This window comes from Montipora capricornis, chromosome 8 (genome assembly GCF_036669925.1).
Source record: "Montipora capricornis isolate CH-2021 chromosome 8, ASM3666992v2, whole genome shotgun sequence".
In the NCBI taxonomy this organism is placed as follows: Eukaryota; Metazoa; Cnidaria; class Anthozoa; order Scleractinia; family Acroporidae; genus Montipora; species Montipora capricornis.
In genome coordinates, this window is record NC_090890.1 from 54308593 (window position 1) to 54314690 (window position 6098).

Below are 6098 nucleotides of genomic sequence, written 5' to 3' on the forward strand. Positions count from 1 at the left end.
CGGTCCGTACGGATGGAATAAGGCATTTTCAATCCGTACACGATCGGAAAATTGCATCTCGTTAAGGGTACTTAAATATTCTCTCTTCTTACAGCAGTCTAGGGGGTTTAACGAAGTGAAGGGGGTTTCACGGGTTGTCGATCTGTACGGTCCGTACGGATGGAATAAGCCATTTTCAATCCGTACACGATCGGAAAATTGCATCTCATTAAGGGGACTTAGGATATATTTACATCTTACCGAAATGAAAGGTGTCTCAAGGGTAGTGGATCCGTCCGGTCCGTACGGATGGAATAAGCCGTTTTCAATCCGTACACGATCGGAAAATTGCATCTCATTAAGTGGACTTAGGATATATTCACATCTTACCGCAGTGAAGGGGCTTTCACGGGTTGTGGATCCGTACGGTCTGTACGGATGGAATAAGCCGTTTTCAATCCGTACACGATTGGAAAATTGCATCTCATTAAGGGTACTTAAATATTTTCACTTCTTACCGCAGTCTAGGGGGTTCACGGGTTGTCGAGCCTTACCGTCCGTACGGATGGAATAAGCCCTTTTTAATCCGTACACGATCGGAAAATTGCATCTCATTAAGTGGACTTAGGATATATTCACATCTTGGCGCAGTGAAGGGGGTTTCACGGGTTGTGGATCCGTACGGTGCGTACGGATGGAGTAAGCCGTTTTCAATCCGTACACGATCGGAAAATTGCATCTCATTAAGGGTACTGAAATATTTTCACTTCTTACCGCAGTCTAAGGGGTTTCACGGGTTATCGATTCGTACGGTCCGTACGGATGGAATAAGCCGTTTTCAATCCTTACACGATCTGAAAATTGCTTCTCATTAAGGGGACTTAGGTTTGTTTTCGATTGTTTGCGTCTAGCCGCGTACCGTTTTAGCGTCCCAGTTTACCTTTAAACTGATTCCGCTTCCAACTAAAAATATTTTGGTGATATGTTGTTAGTTAACTGTCGCAAATGCAATGAATCGCCGACGCGGTCAATATGCAGGAATACAAACCGAGTTGCCGCATTTATCTACCATTCCACAAGAAAATATGGGCCCAAAATCCAAACCAGCGTTCGTGAATATCATGTGCGAACGCAACGTATGCTTTATGCGGTGTGCGTGTGTACCTTGCGTACGTATGGAATAACAGATTTAATTGGTTTCTGTTGTATTGATATCGCTATCTGTGCGTGAAAACGGCATTTTATACTTTAGTTCCGATCGGAGGTCAGTGAGGAGGAAATAATCACATAAGAATGGCCAGAATGGCCAGAATGGCGGTGATAATCGGGAAGAGGCAAGTAATGTCAAAGGGATTTACAAATTCTTATTTTGTGGCGTGCGTTTTGTCTTGAACGTTTTCTTATTTATTTTACATAACATCACATTACATTCATAATCTAAGTACACTTAAAAGTTTTTTGTTATAATCTTTACCTAAAATAGGAACTAACTTGGTGAACCTGCCTATATTTAAACAATTCTGCCTTTTATTTTACACAATTTCGCAACTCTGATTGGAACTCTTTGCAAAATACCTTATCCAATTATTACCAACTTTGCTGTTGCTTTACATCAAGATTGTGGTTGTCTAACACAAACAACATCAAAAATAAAAACGCCAGGGATTCATATGTTTTGTTATATGGGAATATTTGGATAGCCAAGAGAATAGCTTTTCACACACCTCTGTGTTTACAGCCTGTGGAGCAAGAGTGAGAGCATTGCATTATGTTATTGGTATTTTATATTTTATTGAATGTGTTTGATGGAGACTGTATTTGCCTTGTGTCCGGAATATTAACACAGTATCTGTCTCACTACAGGCATGGTATTGTAATGTTATAATATATATCGCCCGGCTTACCAAAAAGATGGCACATCTGTGAAATAAGTAAACTGAGTCTTAGAGGTTGAGCTAACTGATCGCAATGGTGTAAAAAATCGAAAAAGCAAGGAAAACCGTAGTACAGTTATAGTGCATTCTCATTATTTAAATCAAATCGTGCGAGAAACAGACATTCGTCTATGAACGGAATCTCGTTTTCTTTACTTATCTCGATAAATTAATAAAAAATAACAGGCTTTAATAAACACCTCGCGAAGTTTCGGCGGCAACAAGGACCAGTCTAGATCATAATTGTAACAAGTTTGTAGATCCAGGTTGATACGATTGAGCCGGTTAGACATACTGCTATTGCTCAGTGGTAGGCTTGATGATGTGCTGAAGCCTCGATGTGTTCGATAACCATGAACTGAAGAATCTGTAATAATACCCCGGGGGGGGGGGGGGGGGGGGGTGGGGTACTGCCATATATGGGCTATATAGGTATGTGCTGCTGTGAAGGGTATGGTTTTCAAGCAGTTTACTCTAGCATAGGGTATATAAATCAGAGCGTTTGGGTCTAGAATAGGGTATCATTTCACGAAACTGACCAGTTGTTTGAAGACTTTATGCAGACTAAGGAAACCAGGAATTGCTACTCAAAAATATGAAACCGGCAAGTTTAAATTTTGACGAATCAGCCTCAACAGCGTTGATGGATGACTATCATAAAACGCTACCGGGATATTATTAACCGTCAAAAATCCGGATTCAGACGGAAATCGATGATATTAATTAATACTGGTTAAAGTTAAACAATTTATTGTCTTGATAATGCGTAGGTACGTGCTTGGCATTGCTCAGCATGTAACCAGCGACGCGACCAGGATACGGGGTTGAAAATCGAAAACCCGTGTCCAAAATTAGGACTCATTTAGGGCTTTTCTTTGTGACTGCAAGAAAGAAGGTGGACGGTTTTGTTACTACGAAGAAGGAGGTGGAATGTTTTTTTGTGACTTAGAGAAAGAAGGTAAGTGTTTTCTTTTATGATCGCATGTAAATAATTACCACGTGGAACATGTGGGCCTTAAAATTTTTTTCTGGCCTCCCGACCTGACCTGACCTCAAGACCAGAATTTCGAATTATGACCAAAAAAAATTATAACGAATACACACAGTGATGGCTTTTCCAAAGCTATAATGAAGATGTAGAACAATTTTAATATGGAAGTTGCAATCGCGGGTAGTGGAAACCGGAAACTCTTTGGTGTGAGAAAATATGACAGAAAAACTACTTGCTTCTTTAAAGTATTAATTAATGGCTCTCATCAGCTATTTGCGAGGGCTTGAAGGAGAAAGAAAATTGAATATTGGCGGAGTTTGATGTCCGTATTTTATGCGCGAATTTCGTTCTGGAATTTCGTCCACTAATTGCAGATATCTTCTCGCTTCTGTGACACAACCCTAGGTCCAACAGGATGCCATACTGGTGTCGGAGCCTGCTGGACTGTTAATATATATATATTTTTTTTTAGGCTTGTTGAAACTAGATTAATACTGTTTTCGCTTTTTGAGTTTGAGTATACTATTCGAATTAAAGCCGCATTTACGGCGTCTTATCGAATAAATACGAATACATACGGCACATACATAAATCCCAGACATAACTAATCGATGACAACAATGACATCAATAAAATCCATGAGTATTCAATGGTAATCGATAGGTAATCAGTTGATTAGTCAATAAGACCCTTTATACGAGAGAAAATAAGCCGCGTCTTACTCTGGCCGCGGCGTACATAATACGCGAAAGGAACTATTTATACGAGTATAAACTCCCAGGCTAGGATAAGCCGCAGCTGAGGAAAGCCGTGAACGTAGATTTTGTACCATTTATACGGGGTGTTCACGTCTTATGTAAGCCGCGGCTTAATTTGTGTCGTATAAACGGCCCTATTGATTGCTGCCGATGATCAATGCGTAATCGATGACTAATCGATAGACCACAAGATTTTTGGTGATCGATTAGTCAGCATTGATTGCATCGATTAGTCATTGATTGCATTGATTAGTCAGTGATTTCATTCATTACTTGTCGATATCATCTCGTAGTTTGGCGAATAAGAACAAAATAAAGACAACTTATTAAATGTAAACAGATGTTCCCAGCTTTATTCTGTCCAGCTTTTGTGAAGGCGTAATTTCGTCAACAGGGACGCTAGTTAAAGAAAAAGACGTCTAACCTGTGTTAAAACCTAACCTGTATTTAAAAGAATCAGAAACGAAAAAAAAATGATAGTTTTACGTCCTGGACCAAATAATCCAGTTTATTTGTACCTGCGTAAAACGATTTAAAGGTGGTACTCCATGACAATTAGTCGCACGCAAAACTAACGAGTAAACATCAGTGTAAATGTTCGTGTAAATTAAAAAAAATCTAGGCTGATATCAGCCGTATTTGGTATGTCACAGGATCGGCTGGCAATAGCAGGCAAGAAAACAGACTACAATGGGAAAGGACAAGAGAGACGTATTGCGTGGGAAATGTTTGAAATGTGAAGAGTGTGATGAGTATGAAACCACTGGTACTGCCAGTATTTTGTGTGAGTACTGTGGCTACCGACCAGTCGAACACGAGGTTATTACAAGCGAAGAGGAGACAATGCCAGCAAAAGACCTGAGGTCGAAACCAATACAAGAAGAGTTAGAAATTGATTTGTCCTGTGATGGAGAAGGGCTAGTAGAAAGCATCGTTAACAAACCAGGCTCAGTTTCAACTTCAGCGTCGCTTAATCTCAGGAGATGTTTTTGCGGCAGAAAACACCAGTGCAAGGCCGTCACTTCCCCATGGTATTCCTGATGAACGCGTAGAGGTAGGGGAAGTGGTAGACGTAGATACCGAACTGAAAAGTCAGCAGTTAAGAGCAAATGAACTTGCAAAGAAGGAACCAGGCGTAGCTTTTAATATTAAAAGAAGACAAGGGAAGCTTTTTGCGGAATGCAATGTGTGCTCATCTGAAGTCGTTGTAGGACAAGCGAACCAGGATCTGAGTTTGTTAAAGCTGCACATTACAACCTCAAAACACAAGTTAAATACAGCCATTAGCCGGTCCAGAAGTTCAGAAATACCGAAAGAAATTCAAGATCTTCGAAATCAGATTCAATGCAAATTTCCCAAAGTCTTTCACTTTCAAGGGGAGGAGTTTTTGTGCCGTTCCTGCAATACATCGTTTGCTATTTCTCAAAGATCCCTTCTCTTCAATTTGAAACAGCATGTTGAAGGACGTGGTCATCAGCAGAAGGCCTCCTGCATTGGCTCAGTGGTTGACATTGCCTCATTTTCCCATAAATCAACTCGCACACAAGATGAGAGCAAATGATCTAACACAAAAGGTCCTGGTAAGCAACTTTGTCATGGATTCTTTTTTGAACGTTACGAGTATAATGTCGACGATAAAAAGGTGACTGTTAATACCAAAGTGCTTATTAATGATACAAAGCCAGGTGAAGACAATAGTAAAATTTCCTGGTATCCAGAGCCACATTACAGATTTGTTAGAATTTGTAAGGAAAGCTCCAAAGAAATAACGGGGACATTTCGAAGTTCTGAATGTTTACGCTGTGCAGACATGGGGACGTTTAAAAATGATATGTGCTCTGCTTGTGAGGGTGTGCCCAAATTTCCGTCTTTCAAGAAACGCCTTTTATTGCAAAGTGAAAGAATTGGTTCAGATGGTAATAGAAACAGCTCCAAAATTCGAAATGACTTCCTTTCCACATATGAGATGCAACAGAAATTAAAAGAACAGAAGCAAAAGCTGGAAGATACAGAATCTCAGTTGTTTTTTCTCAAGTCCAAGAATTTAAGGCTGAGAATGCGTTCTGTAGAGGAAAAATTGGCCGAGTTCACAAGACTTGACTCGGTGAAAGCCATTTGCCACAATTAATCTTGATAAGACAGCAGAAAAGGGCTATTTGAAGGACAGAAACACCCTGGTCGGTGTACTGCAAACTGTTGCAAGAAACTTTCATGTTGAAAAGAACGGGCGCTGTTACCATGCAGTCCTCTTTTAAGCTGTTTCTAGAGGTTCTGCTACTTTGGGGCGGGCCAAGAATTGCGACATTTGTAGCCATCAACCTCTGTGGGCCAGATATTCATTCCATCTATCTTTGGCGAAACCAACACCTAGTACATCTGGACGGTGGTTTTGTAGAGAACAACTTTAAGGTCCTTGTCAAACTGTATTTAGAAGCT